The sequence below is a fragment of the Loxodonta africana genome, chromosome 8 (assembly GCF_030014295.1).
Source record: "Loxodonta africana isolate mLoxAfr1 chromosome 8, mLoxAfr1.hap2, whole genome shotgun sequence".
Taxonomy (NCBI): Eukaryota; Metazoa; Chordata; class Mammalia; order Proboscidea; family Elephantidae; genus Loxodonta; species Loxodonta africana.
This window is the reverse complement of record NC_087349.1, coordinates 14,739,442-14,759,537: the sequence shown is the minus strand read 5'-3', so window position 1 is coordinate 14,759,537 and position 20,096 is coordinate 14,739,442. Positions and strand designations below refer to the sequence as shown.

The window sequence follows — 20,096 nt, the reverse complement described above, 5'->3', positions numbered from 1 at the left end:
CATCCATAGCTCTTAACCACTACGCCACCAGGGTTTCCTATACAGCCTAGTTTATTTTAGCATGGAGTGCGGATTACCTCAGTTTATCATTAACTGAATAGTCCATTCTTTTCCCTCTGATTTGTAACATCTCCTTTGTTATTTACAAAATTTCCATATGTGTTTGGGTCTGTTTCTAGGCTTGCCACTTTATTCTACTGATCTATCTGTGCCAATAACACACATCTTAGGTAGAATTGCTCTATGAAAAGTCTTGTTACCTATTTTTAGATCTTCACTTTTTCATGTGAATTTTGGGATTCTTTTGTGAAGTTCTATAAAAAATATCATTTTGGGATTTTGATTGGAATACTAAATGTATAGATTAATATGAGGATAATATATATATATATATTTACAATTTTGAGGTTTCCCATTCATGAAAGTGGTGTATTTCACTATTTATTTAGTCCTTTTATATCCCTATATTAAGTTCTGTAATTTTCCTGCACATATTTTATTAGATTCATTCATATGTAATGCCCATTTTTTTTTTATTGTTACTGATAGTGTATTTTTCCATTATGTATTTTTTCTTTTTTAAAATTTTATTTATTTTGTTGTTGTTAAGAATATGGAAACCCTGGTGGTGTAGTGGTTAAGTGCTATGGCTGCTAACGAAGAGGTCGGCAGTTCGAATCCACCAGGAACACCTTGGAAACTCTATGGTGCAGTTCTACTCTGTGCTATAGGGTCACTATGAGTCGGAATCGACTTGACGGCAGTGGGTTTGGGTTAAGAATATTCTGAACATTTTGATCAAAGACTCTATAGAAGAATCCTGATCAAAAGGGGGAAAATGCAAAACAGAATTTCAAATTCTCATGAACTCCAGACTTTCTGGAGCCATGGAGGCTGGGTGAACCCCTGAAACCATTGCCCGGAGGTACTATTTTTCCGTTATATGTTAAAGTTAGATGTGGCTGATCACAGACACTCTGGTTTTTGCATACTGAGCTTGATTCCAGTAATCTTGCTAAACTTTTAAAATTTGATTTGTTTTAGTATATTTGTAGATTCTCTTGAGTTTTCTACAAAGATAATCAATCATAGTAAATAAAGATGTTTGTGTTTCTTTCTAATCCCAATAGCTGTTGTTTTTTTTTTTTTTCCTTGGCTAGGACCTCTGACACATTTTTTGGTTGTTAAGAGATAGTAGTCATCCTTGTCTTTCCATTGACCGTGATGAGAATACTTCTAACATTTCATCATTAAGCATGGTATTTACAGTAGGTTTCTGGTAAATGTCTTCATTATAAAGATTCTATTCCTAATCTACCAAGAGCTTTTTTTTTTTTGCTTCATAAATGATTACTGACTTTACCAAGGTTATTTTTTATCTGTTAGGATGAGTTTTTATTTTTTATTTATTTTTAATTGCTAAGACTGTGGGTTATAGGAATAGATTTTTAGATTTTGAGCCATCAGTGCCTGCACTGGTCTTAACTTTTTGTACATTGTTGGATTCAATTTGGTAATTTTTTTAAAATCTAGGTTTATAAGTGCATCTAGTCAAAATTCTTTTTTTTTTTTTTTTTGTCCTTGTTGTCCAATTTTGATATCAAGATTCTACTAGCCAGCTTTTTTCTTTTATAAACTTGACCTTCTGAAAAGATTTCACTTGGCTAAAAGAAGTAGGGGGATGTTCTGCTACCTTTAAAAAGGTTGGAATTCTCTGTTCTATTCAATAAAGTAGATATTTTAAACTGGAAGAATGTACATTTTTCATGCAACTAAATCAAATTGTTTTAATTTTCAATTTAAAAAGTGTGGCCTTCTTTTATTTTTCCCAAATTGACACCCAAGCAAAATATAATTGCTCATGATGGGTCTACGTGGTAGCAAACATTCAGGTGGACCTGAAAAAAATACAATGAGTCATTCATGTGTTTTCAAGTATATCTTTGGATTTGTTTTGAGTTGATTGGGCAGATATATTCATTGACAGACAAGCTGTCCTATATGTGGAAAGAAACTAGTGGGAAATACATTCCACAGAAATTTCCTATATAAATCCTGTGTATTTTTAGTGCTGTTTAATATCTACCCTCCAGAAGAAGTAAATGCCATGAAACTAAAATTTCCCGTGGTCGAGACTGGGCAACATGTATCTGGTTTTTGTTTCTTATTTTCTTTCTTTTTATTTCCTTTCTATTCTTCTTCTTTTTTTTTTTTTAATCCTTGCTTATTTATTTAAAAAAAAGTTTTTTCTAAATCTTGGTGTATATTACATGCAATTTGCTAAATTATTCTCCCAACTATATAGTTTCTCCCCAGTCAATTTATTTTCAAACATAAGATAGGCTGAATGGTTGGACTTCCACTATACCGTGTACATGAGGCGTCCAGAATTTATCTAGGGAAGCCATGCATCTGTTTTCTAAAGACATTGTGCAATGTATTTAGCCCTTTATCTTTTAAAAGCTATGCAAAATGCATGCCCTTTCCATGCTTCCTGTTGATAATATTTTTCCCATTTGTAGCACAAATTTTCTTTCTTCTGAAAAGCTGGTACTTATTTTATTCATAGATTCCAAAATCATACCCTGATGCTGTTCAACCAAAGGGCATTACTCATGCGAGTGGGGAGACTGTTGCTTAGGCTATGACCAGCAGTGCTGGTGGAAGCTCTACATTAAAACAGGCTTCTCTGGGTAAGGGGAAACCCTGGTGGCATAGTGGTTAAGTGCTACAGCTGCTAACCAAAGGGTCGGCAGTTCGAATCCGCCAGGCGCTCCTTGGAAACTCTATGGGGCAGTTCCACCCTGTTCTATAGGGTCCCTCTGAGTTGGAATCATCTCGACAGCATTGGGTTTGGTTTGGTTTTTGGTTTTCTCTGGGTATGGGCAGTAGAGGTTGGTGATCCTGTGCCCTGAAATCTCCTGACGAAGCTCACATTTTCACACAGGCATCACCAATTGAATTATTTCCAGAACTTTACCGATGTCTACCCCACAATGTCTTCAACTCAGCACTTTACCAGACCGTGAAGTATAATTCTATCTTTACAACCTGTCCCCTTATGAGGGGTCCCTAGCAGCAGAACTGGTAGTGTTCAAAAAGTTTGTTTCCAAATTATTTATTTGGGATCAGAGGACATTTTCCCATAGGAATGCTTTTATAAATGGCGGTTTTCCACAAATGCCGATTTGCGCTACCACGTGCTTGAAATGCAATGCTGACTGTTCTGTTCCCATCAACCATTATTTATTCCATGTCTCTGGGGAAGTAGATTCTGAGTTCTAACTTGGGACGCCCAAAGTTCACCTCTGCCTCTGGCCAGCAGGTTTTCCAGGATGTGGAGCAGTAGCTGTTGGGAAGAGGGGGAAAGAGTAGCCTTTCCAAGGAGATGAGTGTAGAGTGCTGATAAAGCTGCCTGTAGGTAACTTGCTCATGGGCTGAGAAAGAATACCACTCATGTGGGTCAATAACTTCCCAGGTGTTCTGAATGAGGGATAAAGGGCAGGGACTTTTCCCAAGGAGAGGTCATTTCCAAGCAGATCTTCATAAACAGGGAAGGCTTGTCAGTAAGGAGCCCTGGTGGCCAAGTGGTTAAAGTGATCGACTGCTAAGTCCGCAGAACCTTATGTAGCTGAAGCTCGCTATGCTTATTCTGGCCAACCTGTTACATTGTTGTTGTTAATTGCCACCAAGTTGATTCCAACTCATGGAGACCTAAGTGTGCAGAGTAGAACTTCTTCATAGAGTTTTCAAGGCTGTGACCCTTCGGAAGCAGATCTCCAAGCCTGACTTCTCAGACACCCTCTAGGTGGCTTTGAACCACCAACCTACTGATTACTAGTCTTGTGCTTAACCCTTTATACCACCCAGGGACCCTCCTATTACATTAAATCAAACCCATTGCCATCAAGTTGATTCCAACTCATAGTGACCCTATAGGACAGAGTAGAACTTCCCCCGTAGGGTTTCCGAGGCTGTAATCTTTACGGGAGCAGATTGCCACATCTTTCTCCAGCAGAGCAGTTGATGGGTTCAAACTGACAACCTTTCAGTTAGCACCTGAATGCTTAAACGCCGCGCCACCAGGGCTTCTTCCTATCACATTACCTACTACTACTACAAAAAAAAACAAAAACCTGAGCTTGTGTTCAGTTATTTTTCAAGCACACGTAGGCATCGTTTAAGGAGTCCTGGTGCTGCGAAACGGTTAAGTGCTTAGCTGCTAACTGAAAGGTTGGTGGTAGGAACCCACCCAGCCGCTCCTCTGGAAAAAGACCTGACGATCTGCTTCCATAAAGATGACAGCCAAGAAAATCATCTGGGGCAGTTCTACTCTGTCACATGGGGTCACTATGAGTTGAAATAGACTGGAGAGCACACAACAACAACAACAGGCATGTTACAGAGAACTGTGCTCTCTCAGGCTACAAGGTCGTCTGTATGTCCGAGCTGGGTCCTGTCCATTTCAGGCGTTACAATTGCACGACCATTTAAGTTCATTTTGTATATACAGCTACTTTGCAGAGACAGACACAATTAAGGCTCCCTCAACTGAGAAGCCTTCCCCACCCCCCGCCCTCCATAAACTTATAGGCTGTTAAGTTGTGGTTTCATAGATTGTGCTTGCTCTTTAAAGCTCCATCTGTGTTCTCCGAGACAGCCTCTTACTCCAAGATTAACATTTCTTATGATTGTTCCTGACAATGGATCCACTTCCAGGGGCCCTGAAAGGATAACCAAAAAAGGGCATGCAGCAGCCTGGTTTTGGCAGCGTGCAGGCAGTTTCGGAGCGTCTTAGGTCTTGGGTTTTCTGATGAGTGATTTCCTGAGCATGCCTAGGGAATGACAGGCATCTCCAGCGGCCGGCTGCATCCACCTTGGCCGCTGTCGTCATTGGCTGCCTAACAGCAGAACTGCAGGACAATGCATACCACCGACAGCAGACTGTAAACATCAGGCTATGTGTTCTCTTAGCGTGGACTGCTGGGAGCGGCTCCGGAAGGGCGGCCTGCAGTTTATTGAATAGAGCAGTGTGCATTCGGCCGCCTGCCTGCCTGCCTGCCTGCCTGCCCTGCCTGCTTGCTTGCTGGGCTCCTGCAGACAGAAATCAGCCCTTGCTTTCCCACTGAGTCCTCGGGAAGAAGTTCCAGCCTGTGAGGTAAGGCACCGAGGGCTTGCTTGCTTGCTCCTCTGGAGAGTCTGGGGACTTGCTCTGGGTTTTTGATCCACATTCCTGGCCAAGCTGGCTGGAGGTGCAAGGCTGTTAAAGCCAATAAACCAGCAAATTCTCAGAGCTGGACTGGGCTCCCCTCCCCTGCAGACGTTCAGGGAAGACAGGGCTTGCAGTCGTCTAGTTTTGTTCTTAGAGCTTGAACAAGAGGCATGCTCCTAGACAGACTTCTATTCAAGGAGCAGCAGCGACTTTGATGAGGACAGCCTTTTGTTCAGGAGTGTGATGGGGATTATACCTGATAACTGTAGGCCAGTGTTAGATGGCCGGCTGCGTGGGGCCGCTCAGCTGGGCAGTCCTGCCTTCATTTTCTGTTAGCAGAGATTTAAAGACGTTTTACTTAGAAACAATAAACATATAAAACAAAACCAACTTTTTAGGTTGACGAGAGGCTAAAAAGGGGTAGTTTTCCAACAAAGGCATTTAAATGTTATTCTGCGACCAGCACTTGAGAACTGGACTTGTAGAAGTGCAAGGAAATAAAACTAGAGGTGGAAAGAAGACTAGTGCTGAGCACCGGCTGGCTCAGTGTAACTGCTCTGATACTTGCTGAGACGGAGGACGCCTACCATGGTCTGTTTCCTATAAAGTCTCATGTCAAGAGAAGGCGTGTGTTAGTGGGTGTGTTTTTAAGAAATCACATTTAACAGCCGACCAAACTATTTTCTTAATAAATGTGATTTTTCTATTCAAATGTGTGCCTGAGTGTGACTAGAGGATTTGAAAAGTTGTAGGTGGGACATATGTTCCAGAAAGGAAGGAAACAAGCTTTTCATTTCAAGAAAGTCAGACATATTTGGGCATCTCAAACAGTAGTGCAAGGCTGCTCGTTGGTAGTAGCCTGGAATTCCTTTTACAAAGGACCTATTCCCAGGGCGGGGAATTTCAGCGCTGTGGCAATACATGGTCAAAAATTAGATATGAACAAAGTACTCGGAGTTCCTACATCTCTCTGTTAACACGGCTATGCAGAAGGATTTATAAACTGAGATAGTAAAATCTTTCCGATATGTTTGGTAAAAGCAGACATGTATGGCTAGAACCAAGTGGAGACAAGGTGCTCTGTGGCCAGAAGGACAAATCTGATCATTTTTTAATAAACCTGGATATTAAAGCTTCCCAGCACTGAACGACTGATTCTATCTAATTTTATTCCATGGAGTGTGGTGGTTTTATGTTGTGATTCATTAAACAATCTTTTCTCTTTGTCTTTAGAAGTTTGGGGATCATTTTCTTGAGAATGTCTCTCTCCTCTTCTAGAAGTGATATATGAGAGCAGAATTCCCTGTGAATTTCTTTTCCTGGAACTGTTCTGAGTAAGTGTGAGAGAAAGGCTGCAGGCAAGAGCTATAGTTTGATTATTGCCCTTCCCTCAAAGGGATCAAGTTCCAAACTCTTTTCACAGTGTTTTTATGTCAATCAAAATATGGGGAGCAACTTCTTTTCAACTGTTCTCTAAACCATGTAGGGAATGCAGTTTGGAAGGAAATCTATAATCTTGGGATTTGAGGATAAATTCCATTTTCAAACCAACATATCCAAATCCCTGAAAGTTCAAACTTTGCCACCACCACTCTCTCCCCACTCCTTATGTGCTCCCCACCCCCAACAACCACAAAAACTCATTTTTCAAAATAATGTTGAGAAGTTCTCCTATGCGCAGTGGTGGGGAGAGGGGATTTGATGTAGTAGATTATGTCAAACCTTAGGCAGCTTTTTTGTGCTACTTCTTCCCTTGAATGTTAGTTAGGACACATATCCCCCAAAGAGGGAGATGTACAAGCACAATGAAATAATTTTCACTGATCATTTATCAAAATCATGTAATAAAGAGAAATATAATGGCAAACTTCTGGAACAATAACAACAGAAAATCTTAAAAATTGCTCTTGGTACACTCCAGGAACATATAATTGATTGATCCATTTTTAAAGTACTGGGTTGTTTATTTCCATCATTCAAAGGTCAAAAGAATGTACAATTCAAATAGACCCACAAATACGTAGTTTAAATCAAAACTCCCGTGGTTGGTCTGAAAATCTCCCGCTCTAGAGTAGAGCTTTCTGGGACAGATGGAATAGGCTGATCCAGAGTCCAACCAGGGAGAGGACCAGATGGCAGTCAGGTTTCCTTCCAGCCTGAGAATTCTCTGTTCTGACTGTAAAATGTACCCAGTAGGCCTTGTCTTAGAAACACACGTAGTTGTCGCCATTGGTCATTTTCATGGTAGCACGGTTACTAGTCTGCCATTCTTTAGCAAGACAAAAAAATGACTTCGAGATGGGCATGAATAGGGACTAGCTAGTTCCCCATTCGCCTGGAGTCTGTCACATGTCTCAGAAATGTGGTAGGGCGAGGCCAGGATGGGGGCGAGGGGGAAAATGCTGACAGAGTGGAACCCAGTATGGAAATAGCATGGTAGGACTATGGAGGAGGTTAAAAAGATGCTGCCAGAGAATTTTCAGGCTTAAAAAAAGAAAAAGGATTTCTGGGCAAATTCTCTCAGAGCCCCAAAATAGAACCATTAGCTTCTTACCGAAAGTCCTTCATTTGTCAAGCTAATCCAACGTTATTATTGGAGAGATGCCCATAGGTTTGCAGTAGCTGGGTAGTTTAAAGAGATACTTTTAGCTCAGGCTTAACTCATGAGCACCACTAGGAGACTTCAGCTTCAGTAATGGTTTCCTCTAATTAAGTAACACAGGCCTTTGGGGAGGTCATCAAATCTTTGACCCCATCTATAGAGTGGTCATTCAAAAGCTTCTCCTACCTCCATAGTGGTTATGGTAGCCAGATGAGATTAAGCCTTTTGCTCCCTCTTTCCTGCAGACTATGTATGTACTCTGAGCTGCCTCTGGACATTATGCCCATCTTGCTAATACCCTCCACTTTTTGCCAAATGTTCCTAATTATCCACTCCTTCCTCACACTTGAGGACCCCCTGGCCCCTGTTTCTTTTTAGAACTCTGAGCCCAGAGTCCAGTCAATTTCATCCTAATGTTGTCCGAATCTTGGCTTTAATGGTCAGAGACCAAGAAGGCACAAGTATCAGGAGGCAGAACAAGATGGGCTTATTCAATGGTTGAAGGTAATATCTAGGAACCAGGAATCTGAAGATCCAGTTGAGCAGAAGACCAATGACAAGGTGCTGACAACAGAAAGGCCTTAGTAAATGAGGCTGCTTTGCTGCCTCCAGCCAAAAGCATGGAACTAATCCCAGCTCTTTAAGCTGGGCCTTGCAGGGAGGGTGAGGTAATCAGGAGCACCTGGCTGTGGTTCCTGTTGGTATTGAGAACAGACTGCTCCATAGATTTTACCTCACTCACCTCTGTTTGCTTCAGCCTTTAATATTCACGGCTGGTTTTCCTGATCACTGACCCCCTGGTGACATTCCCAACTTCCCCTCCCCTCAACCATCCACTTTCCCCAGCTTCCCCAGCTCCTCATCCCCAAGCCAAATATAGGCTCTCCTGGTCCAGTATTGACAATTTGCAGGAGCCCAGCTCAAAGATGAGGCCCAGGAGGACGGCAGAAGGGTCAAGCACAGATAAGTTCTAGACAGGGAAAGCTCTTCGCTTTCTTAGGGAGAATAAGAAAAAGAGCAGGCTGAGTAGAAGGAATCACAGCACTTTCAATAGTGAAGAGCCCACTCTGCTTCTTACGCCAAAACTCACAATTGGCTGGGGGTGTTGTGGTGGGGAAAGGCTAGAAAGGAAGGGACAACCCTGGGCTGTGAGGAAGAGATGAGGTGGGCACCCCTGTCAGTTGTTCTTTGTACTATTGTTGTTGTTATTGTGGCTCCCTTTGAGAATTTGATAAAAACTCTGAACCGAGGTCCTTTGTGAACCCACCGTAGTGATTGTCCAGCTGGAGACCCTTGAGCTGGGGGAGGTTGGGTAGGGAGTGGGGTAAGATCTTCATTCCAAAGGAGGCAAGAGTCGATAGGATCAGTCTATGAGTGGGGCTCCTGGAGGAAGTGGCATCCTTTCTTCTTTCCCAGATCCTACGGGAGGAATCCAGGATGGCTGTAAATACACAGATACCTCGTATGGTCTCCATTGGGAAGAAAAAAGGATTATCCCTAGAGAAGCAGAGTTTTACTGTGGGAAGCTGGTAGGCTAGAGAAGTTCAGGAATGGCCACTGTTAGCTAGCAGGGAGAGATTAATACAAGGATTGCTGAGCAGAAGTGAGGGTATAGTTAAAGAAAATTGTATAGATCAAGTGAATTGGGCTTTCTTAGTAAGCACTCACTTTAGTACATGGTTTTTAAAATATATAGAGATATATATTCATGGGAAACTCTGGTGGCATAGTGGTTCAGAGTTCAGCTGCTAACCAAAAGGTGCAGTTCAAATCCAGCAGGTGCTCCTTGGAAACTCTATGGGGCAGTTCTATAGGGTCACTCTAAGTCAGATTTGACTCCACAACAATGGGTTTTTAAAGGGGATATATCCATGATGGATAATTTGAAGATAAATAGCTTTTTAATAGTTTCCTGAGGTTTCTGGCATTGTTTTGTGAAAATGCGGATGAAAGCACTTGAGTGCAAGGAAACCATCTCACTTGGACAGGAATATAATAGGCATATGTAATTTGTTCCTTTCACACCCACATGTAACATTCCTTGCTGGTCTCAAAATATATTGCTGGGGAGCTAGGCTGACTTCTCCTGTGTGCTGAAGATGGGCAAGCCCAGGGTCCAGTACCAAGGAGCCAGAGGGCCAGTAGGCACCAAGGATATTCATTCCACTGAGGTCAGGAGGGTCAGTCTAAGCCAGAGTAGATATAAAACTTGAAAAATGGGCTAGGTTGTGGATCATAGCTAAATGAGCAAGGAGAAATAGCAAAAATAAGAAGTCAGACAGAGGGTTAGAAACCAAGAGCTTAGTAAGGCAGTGCACACACAGGTAAGTTAAGTATATGAGCGCATTTAGCACAGTGCTTGGGACAAATAGACCTTTATATTAATAAGCTTCAGTAGTTCAGGTAAAGAGATAAGATTGTAAAATACATGTGGAGTAATAAGGCGGATAGCTGCCCATGGAAGTCCAAGAGCAGAAGCCAACACAGGACCAGTTCACAGAGGTGGAATTGGAATCAGGTGGGCCAAAGGATTCCCCACAGAGGTCTACAGATATTCACTCTAGTGCATGTCCATTAACGTAACAGCTGCAGCGTATGTGTCTGCTCCTTTTTGTGGTTCTACCAACTGGAAAATTCTTCTGTGCCTCAGGTCAGATTCTGAGAGAGGAGATCTGATTGGTTCAGCTATTAACTATCGTCTTTGGGAAATCCCTTACCAGGAGGGGACATGTAAGGCAAGCGACATGCCCCTGGGTGGATCACTAGTGGGGCTGGCAGCCACTTTAATAATATCACTGGTTACCCGTGTTCAAAGAAGAGGTCAATGGGCAGTTTTAGTTGGAAGACAAAATTGGGCATAGAAGGCTAATTAGCTGAGATGTCCAATAGCTCTCAATGGGTGTCAACTGAATTTTCATGGGAATAAATTTCTAACAAGACAAACACCCAATGCCAGGGTCATCCAGTACTTGATAACCACCTCGGCATAGCCTGATGAGCTAATCTTGAAGGTGGTTAACATGGAAATTTGCACCACTAATAAGTGAAAAGATATGAATCTCCCGTTTCAGAAAGATTCTAGAGAAAAGCATTTGAGTATTGTTGTTGGCAAGAAGCTTCACATGAGCTATTGGTGTAACATGGCTCCGGCAAACTAACGCAATTCTTATTGTTGTAGCTGTTGTTGAGTTGTCTCTGGCTTATTGTGACCTTAGGTATAACAGAATGAAAACACTACCTGGTCCTTTGCCATCTTCATGATTGTGGTATGTTTGAGCCCATTGTTGTGCCTGTTGTGTCAACCCATCTCATTAAGGGTTTCTCTCATTTTTGTTGACCCTGTACTTTACCAAATGTGATGTTGTTGTCTAGCAATTGGTCTTTCCTGATAACGTGCCCAAAGTAAGCTAGCTGAAGTCTGCCCATTCTTGCATCTAAGAAGCATTCTGGTTGTATTTCTTCTAAGACTGGTAATTCAATAAATAATGATTTAGCTGAGGCTTCTATGTACAAACAAACACCTCATGGGATTTGGTTTCTTAGTTTGGGGGTTTAGGGTCATGGGTTCATGGGACATTCCAGTTAATTGGCCTGATATTGGGTTATGCTTCTATTCCACTTCCTTGTTTGTTGCATGGGGTCTTAAAAGCTTGCAAGCAGCCATCAAAGCACAACGATTGATCTCTATTTGCCTGAAGCAACAGAGGAAGAAGGAGAGTCGGGAACAGGAGTAGTAAATGGAATGTGTGGCTAACTGCCTCCATAAACAACTGCCTCCTTTGCCACAAGACCAGAAGAACTAGATAGTGCCTATCTACCGTTACTGAACATTCCGACCAAAGATTCTATAGAAGAAATCCTGATGAAAAGGAGGGAAATGCAGAACAGAATTTCAACTTCTTATGGAATCCAAATTTTCTGGAGCCGTGGAGGCTGAATGAACCCCTGAAACTATTGCCCTTAAACCTTAAACCAAAAATATTCCCTGAAGTCTTCTTAAAATTGAACAATAGTTTAGCTTAACTAGTAAAGAATGTCTGCCTTGAGCATAGTGCTCTTTCAAGATCTATCTATATGGGATCCAACTGACAACAGCAACTCAAAAGATTAGATAGGAAACTTAGGAGGCAATAAGCTTTGTTAATTGTGGCAGAACAATTTGGAAAAGGAGGATGAGAATGGTTGCACAACTTGAAGAATGTAACTAATGATGATTTAACAATTTTTATAAATAAAAACAAATGCACCTCAATGTAAACCACAATATTTAATGACTTTAATGCATAGAAGTCAGTGTACTCTTCATCAGAGGACCTCGCAGCTCTTGGCAATGTTTGCAATGGAATTGTTCATTCACTGGACACCTTTCATGAATGCTGTCAGGGCACAAAAGGCCCACTACATCCTTCAGAATTCAGGCCACACATGGAACACTGCTCAGTTCTGGGCTCCGTCTCCAGAGTCTTTGACAAATAGGCATCCAGTGTGAGTGATGAGGAAAAAAAATGTCAGGAGTGGGTGTCCACGTATACCTTCAAATACGTGGAGTGTTTTATGTGGTGATGGGGGAAACATCATTATTTGTTTCTTTAATTTGTTTTATTTTTTGTTGTTGAGAATATACACACCAGAACATACACCAGTTCAACAGTCTCCACATGTACAATTCGGTGACATTAATTACATTCTTCAAGTCGTGCAACCATTCTCCAGAGAACAGAACCAAATACACACAGAATCATTGAATTTTTCAGCTGGACAGGACGTTGAGAGATCATTTAGCCCAAGGAGGGCAAATAATCTTGCATCTTGTTGCCAGCTCCAACCAATTGGTAGTGACCATCTGTAACACTGTGTTGAGAAGGATTCTGAGGCTGTGTAAGTTCACTGGTGATCTCTGTTGTGGAAGAAAAGGGTCATGGTTAGTCGGGTACCATGTATCTCAAGTCACTGATATAATCTGGTGATTTCTAACCTATGAGCCTTAGACCTCTGAGAGATCACAGAGTTACTGCAAGAGGGAAATAAATCCATATATGCAGCAAGTGCTTTGGTAAACTGAGTAAATAATATATCCTACACAATACATGTTATTATATAGACACATTATGATGATAAAATGCTAATTTATTTTAAAGAGTAAATCGAATTCACAGTAGCTTTTGGTATTGTGTTTTCTCAATCTGTGGACCCAAAAGTTACTATTCTATCGTGTATGGGAGAGTTGGGAGCAAAAATTTTGTTTTGGTATTGTGTTTTCTCAATCTGTGGACCCAAAAGTTACTATTCTATCGTGTATGGGAGAGTTGGGAGCAAAAATTTAAGATCTTCAGAAGAAATTCTGTAAAAATAAAAAAAGAAGCCAGTGATCTATTTTTCGTTTTCCAGATGAGAAACATAAGCCTAGCCACACCAAGTGAAATGATGTATGTATTCGTAGGTTTATTTGATTAATGTCTGGCTGTCTTGATTCATGAGGGCAGGGACCATTAATTTTTTCCATTAGTACAGACCCAGTACACGCAGCAGAAGCCTAATAAATATTTGTTGAAGGAAAGAACAAACCGAGTGACTTGATCACAGTCGTCCGGTGAATTAATGGCAAAGGTGTTTCCGATCACACAGCTACTACATTCCAGGCTGTTACCTTTACAATAGACCATTGCTTCTCCTGATAGAGAATTTCCCATTTTCACCGTGCACAGATTTGGGTTGTACAATGCATCCCTATTTCCTTATATGCAGAAGATCTTAACTAGTGCCCTACCCAGAAGTAACTGTGGAGCTCTCTGAAAATATGCACCCCAAGACCCATCCCTTGCAGATTCTGATTCAGTAGGTCTGGGGTGGGGTCCAGAGTCCCTGCATGGTGCACATGGTTAATAAACTCTACTGCTAACCAAAAGGTTAGAGGTTCAAGTCCTCCCAGAGATGCCGCAAAAGGAAGGCCTGGCAATCTACTTCCAAAAAATCAGCCATTGAGAACTCTACGGAGCATGGCTCTACTCTGACGTTCGTGGGGTCGCCCTGAGTCAGAGTAAACTGCATGGCAACTGGAAAAATGGAGTCCAGGCTTCTGCGGTTTGTAAGATCTCCCAGTGGTTTTGATAAAACACCCAGATTCAGAGACAGCTCAGTAAGTATTTTATGCTTAAACTAATTTAGAGTAGAGATATGGACTTATTCCTCAGAAGCCTATTTGTTTAGTTTTGAATAATTTCTTCTCTAAAAGTTATAGCTACATATTCCACATAAGCAGTTTTGCTGAAGATTCTTTCCAGAGGATCTAGAATACTTATCTGAAAACGTCCCCAGCTTCCCATACTCTTTTGGTCTGGGCACAAAGCACTAAGCCCCATAAGGCCAGACTCACTGATGAGATTTCCAATGTTTGCTTTTGCAAAGCATTGGAAATGTGGCGAGAATAAAATTTCTCATGCTATTTCCACTTCCTGTTCCAGCCACCATTACTCAGTGAAATTTAGGCTTATGGGGAGGAGTGAGTCCAGGGAAAGTTTTTCTTTATAAGCATTTCTGTCCTTAGGATGTTTTGAAAGTCAGTTACTTTAGAGATTTTACTTTTTAAAACAACCCAATTGCCTTCCAGTTGACTCTGACTCACGGCGCCCCCAGGTGTGTCAGAGTAGAACTGTGCTCTGTAGGGCTTTCTGTGGCTGATTTTTTGGAAGTAGATTGCCAGGCCTTTTTTCCGAGTTGACTCTGGAGAACTCTATCCTCCAGCCTTTCAGGTAGCAGCTGAGCACATTAACAGTTCGCACCACTTAGGGACTCCAGATATTTCGCTTACCAGGAAGTGTTTTTCTGGTAAGACGCTATTTTTCTCTGGTGTCCACTTTGTGGTAAGGGAAATGCAAACCCTGAGCAGGGAGAGGGAAGGAGCTTCCTTCACCTTCACCCACATGTCCTCTGAAGCTGGGGACCATCTCAGCCTTAGGCTCAGATGCTTCCTCAAGTAGTCCTTTCAGAAGCATGTGGCTCCCAAGAGACGAGAGGTCTCCTGGAAAGGTCATTTGGCTTTTGCCTGAGGACAGAAAATTTATCTTTAGGGTCTTCTTTCACTCAACAGTCAGGAGTTACACCCTCTGTATTGTGCTGAAGAATTTACTACCTTCAGAACACAGATTACATAATATATATTTACCAGGGCATCTACAACTGAACATTTCTGCGCCTGAGTACCTGGTCCAATAACAATACCAGAATTCTTGCTACCTTTGTAGCGATGCTATTGGGCGTGCGGAGTGGTCTCCCTTTGTGTCCCCAGAAGCAGAGCTTGTTGGAGGAGGGCAGCTAAAGAGGAAATGGGTTAGGATCCACATCCGCGTAAGGACACTGTATGACTAGGTCTCCCTTTCCCTTAGACACTGTCCTCCTTTCCATTCACCCTGAGCAGTGGTGTGCTGGAACCAGCTCACACTGGCTCCCAAAAGCCAACTGCTGAATTTTGGGGAATTTTGCCAGCTAGTTGTTAAACACAGCCATTATTAAAAATTAAATTATAGAAACTTACTGGTAAATGGATTATATTAAAAATCAGGGCAATAAACGCTCAAAACTCACCACAAATTATTTTACTATTATCTATGGTGTTGAGGTTATTTTGGTCTGTTGTATCTGTATGGTGGAAATATCAGAAGATGACGTGCTACTGCGTATGTCTTGCCAATTCCAGGTTCAATGACATCGCATCGGGAGCTGGAAAACCACCATGATGACAGTATTTACACCATGAAAATCAGCAAACACTACAAATCAGCACCCCCCCCCCAATTAGGTTGTGAAACATTTACTATTACACCACTGACCCGAAGTTATAGAGTTGGTAAAATCAGCTATTTAAGTCATCTCTGTTGTTTAAGTGCACACACATTCATAATGTATGTTTCTGAGTGTATATTTATTTGTTTTTTCTTGCATGCCTTGAACATAAGCACCGTGAATGCAGGGACCTTGTATAGCTTTTTTCAGGGCTATTATTTGAGCCTAAAATAGGTGCCTTGTCCCACACATGGTAGGTGCTTAATAAAGAGTAGTTAAATGAGTAAAGGAATAAATGGTTTGTAATTTCTCCTTTCAGAAGCCCTGAGGGTGCAATGGTTAAGAGCATGACTCCAAACCGAAAGGTTGGCAGTTTGAAGCCACCCAGTGACTCCTTGGGAGAAAGACCTGGTGATCTGTTCCGTAAAGATTCCAAAAATAACCAAACCCATTGTCATTGAGTTGGTTCCAACTCACGGCAATCCTATAGGACAGGGTAGACCTGCCCCATAGGGTTTCCAGGGAGCAGCCTGTGGATTCAAACTGCCAATGTTTTGGTTAGCAGCCAAACTCTTAACCATGGCTCTTATGGGGCAGTTCTACTCTGTCACATGGAATTGCTATGAGTCAAAGTCGACTTGACAGGAAACAACAATTTCTTCTTTATAAGACAGCTAAAGCCAACGTTCATGTGTGAGCTGGTTGTTGTTGTTGATGGCCTAATGTACAAAGGGAGAGGGTGGGGGAGGGACAGAGAGAGAGAAGATTGGGACTTATCTGGAGAAAAGCACTGAAATGGGAAATAGTTATCCTGAGAAATGGAACAATAGTTATCCTGAGCCCTCGTAGTTTACGCATGGTTGAGAAGATAAGTCCATTCCTTCAACTACCCTTGCTGACCTACCCTCTCTGAGACAGGCGCTGCCCTAGTTGAGGACTGCTACCTCACAGCACTAAAGTAACAAAATAACCCACCCCAAGTCCCATAGCAGGCGGTGGCAGAGCTGATGGAAAGGCTGCTCCCTGGCTCCAAGCCCTTTCTTTTTCTCTCCAGCTGCCCATTCTGAGTCTTCCTTCAAAAGAGAGATGGAAACAAGAGCTGGAGGTTTCCATGACCAATAATTACAATCTGTCAGAGCACCATGATGCAGTTCAAATAAATGAGCACATTACCGTTCCTGCCACGTAAGCAGACAGGACTAAATACCATTCGTTTCACTACTGAGAGGTTCCTCAGGTTAGAGTTAGACAGAATGAGACTGGAGGCCTACGGTGGCTTTTAGAAAAAGAAATACTTTTGCGGTTTCCTTTCCTAGTAGCAGAGACACTTTAACAGAGAGTTTACACACTCCTTCTCCCCGACTCAAGGAGACATATTCTGGAATTAGGTACTGAAGGATTAACTCCCTTGTCCAAATACGTCAAGCTCTTTTCTATTTGATTATGTCAAATTTGGAGTCCTTGAATGGTGCTGACAGGTAAGGTGCTCAGCTGCTAACCCAAAGGTTGGAGGTTCAAGTCCACCCAGAGGTGCCTGGGAAGAAAGACCTGCCAATCTACTTCCAAAAAACCAGCCATTGAAAACCCTACGGAGCGCAGTTCTGCTCTGACACACACGGGGTTGCCATGAGTTGGAGTCCACTCAGTGGCGACTGGGTGACTGGGCATGTCAAATTTCAGTATTCAAACGGCCCAGGCAGCTGATTCTGCGAGGAATGGGCGAGGAATAAAGGGCTCTACCTTTCTGTGAGATAAGTGACCAAAGAAATCGCTCCTAGAAATAGTATTTATTTATGAGATTTCACTTACTTCCCAAAGCTCAGAACAGTCACATGACCACTCTCTGACTAAGAATTCGCTATTGTGGAGACTTCAGAATGCTGTCACTATAACCAACTTCACAGAAGAAGAAACTGAGGCATAAGCCATCAAAATTATTTCCTCAGGGTCAACCAGTCCAGTCTCACCATATAACTCAAAAGAAGCACACTGCTTACTGTTCTCAGACACTGTCAACCATCTGGTCAGCTTCTTCTAACTCCCATTGTTGATCAGCCTTCATCTGCTCCAATCCAAAATGGTGGTGGAACTCCACATGGCATATCTTCTGAACTCTTAGTGCTGGAGACCCTCTTGCTAGTGGTATTCCATTTTCCTTCTGGGCCTAGGGAATGCTTTGCTAGATCACTTGGCCTTGACATTTACTTTTGCAACATTAAATTCTGATCCAGTCAGAAGTCAGAAGAGGTCTCTTTATTGACACATGGAGTATAGCATCAACACTGTGGCCTATCTGTGGAAGCCTGTGGAACCACAGTGCCAGACAGTCTGGTATGCAGCCATCAGAGGAGGGAGGGGGCTTGGCCAGGCAGCCAGCATCTGGGAGGCAGAGCAGTATCAGGGAAATGAGGGGCTTTGGGAGGCAACCACAGATGGGACTTTGCAAGAATGCACAGAGCGGGAAGGGCAGAGGGCCATTCCAGTCATTTCCATACATACTGATCACAACCACAAATCCTCAAGGACAGGGAAAAAGATTGGAAGCCTACCCATATTCGTGCCCTGAGTCATCCACTTTTCTTTGTTTTCTTCTCTGTCTCCTTCATCCTTAACTTTTTATACACTTTTGCTCTTAAAACCCACGGCTGTTGAGATGATTCCAACACATAGTGACCCAGTAGGACAGAGTAAAACTGCCCCACAGGGTTTCCAAGACTGTAAAAAGACTGCCACGTATTTCTCCCAAGGAGTGACTGGTAGGTTCTAACCACTGACCTTTCAATTAGCAGCCAGAGCTTAACCACTGTGCTACCAGGGTTCTCTGCTCTCAATGGCCCTCTTAATCCTAACTTTTTGGCCTAGTTGGCTACAAAGTGGCCTGTATTATGTCTTGTCTCCTTTTTCCCTTTCTGTTTAAGTCATTGTTTTCCCTTACCCCTTCATTAAAGTGCTTCTTGGTGTCCGTTCACTACTTCGGTCCTGTTTATGGCTACTTCCTGTCTGAGACAAGAAAGGTTCTATAGGTAAGGTGACTATGTATCATCTATTGACCAAACTGGGGCACTTTTCAGAGTGAAAGGTGGTGCTTTCTTTTTTCTTTCTTTTTCTCCAACTTCTCCTCTTGTTTCTTCTCCCTCTCCTTCTTCTCCTTCTCTTCTTATTCCTCTTCTCCCTCCTCCTCCTCCTTCTTGTCCATCTTTTCTTTCTTCTGTTTTTGTTCCTTCTTCCATTGAGATGTTATTGTTGTTGCTAGGTTGCCATCAAGTCAATTTCAACTCATAGCAACCTCAGGGGACAGAGCAGAACTACCTCATAGGGTTTCCTAGACTGCAATCTTTGCGGGAGCAGATCACCCCGTCTTTCTCCTGTGGAGCCACTGTGTGGGTTCGAATGGCCAACTTTTGGGTTAGCAGCTGAGTGGTTAACTGTTGTGCCACCAAGGCTCAGTTGCAAATGATCTATCGTGTTGGGCAGCCGTCTGCTTTAGCCATTATGGCCCTATGGCTTTCTTGCTTAGACATAGCTTTTAAAGAAGGTTGATGATTACAAAAAGAAAAATCAAAATACTTAACCACACTCTTCAGGTAGACGTATAGTTACGACAATGGTGGGATGGAAATATCTATCCAAGAGCTGCCTGTTGCCCTAGAACTTGATGGAGTAAATAGTACCAGCCAGCCTGGAACTGCTGACCCACCTGTGTCTGAGTAGATAAGAAATGAGGAGGGTAGGAAGTTGAGAGGTTTTTGTCTGTTTGTTTTGTTTTTTAAATTTTATGCATTTCCATATTTCTGTTATTAGACATGCTGTTAAAATAAAAGCAAAACTGTTCTTTCTGTTGGGAGTAGTTTCTAACTTGCCAAGTCGTTTCCCCAGAGTATTTGTAGGGAGGTTTATGTTTTTGATGTCTTGGCTCCTACACTATGTGGGGGCTCAGATTCCAGGTAGGAGGTCTAATAGAAAAATGATCCTTTTCCTGTCTTTTGTCCACAGCTGATATCCTGTGTGACTTTGAACAGCCTCTCGTGTCTCAGGCTTTCTAATTATAAACCGACACTAACATTTGTCCTTCTCTGTAACACCCAGATAGGGAGCAGCAAGGTCATTTCTATAAAGGACCTTCAGATGGTAGTGTCATAAAGCACAGACATGATTTTCCTCCTTTCTCCTTTGAAATATGAAGACTTTTAGGGGCTTGGTTTTAGGGGCAATTTTTGCCCTATATTCATAAAAGAAACTCTTTAGATTCACAGGTCTCAGGACTGGAAGTTTTCAAGATTTACCAGGTATGTGACAGCTTCAGCTGGGCCTACCTTCTAGGGCTGTCCCTGGTTCCAGCTTCCTTCTTTCCTTCAGTTTAGGCTTCTGGGACAAGCATGTTTCTTTTCATCCTCCTCTTTAAAAGTGATATTGACATCTATCGTGGCTGGAGATAATCTGAAACTCCAATCCAGCCAAACCATCAAATTGATATGTGTGTGTGTGTGTGTGTGTGTATCTATA

At 42.3% G+C, this 20,096-nt stretch overlaps 1 protein-coding gene across 3 annotated transcripts in view; it reads left to right on the top strand.

The window, feature by feature from the left end:
• The first annotated feature begins 4,832 nt into the window (after positions 1-4,832).
• CALD1 (caldesmon 1) overlaps positions 4,833-20,096 on the top strand; it is a 237,819-nt gene continuing 222,555 nt past the window's right edge. For 2 of the 3 annotated variants that reach the window (XM_010600441.3, XM_023539965.2), the window contains exon 1: positions 4,835-5,158. The gene's annotated coding sequence lies outside the window, so the exon portion shown is untranslated. Of the gene's footprint in view, positions 5,159-20,096 lie in introns of all 3 variants that reach the window. The other variant, XM_064289694.1, reaches the window with a different exon arrangement.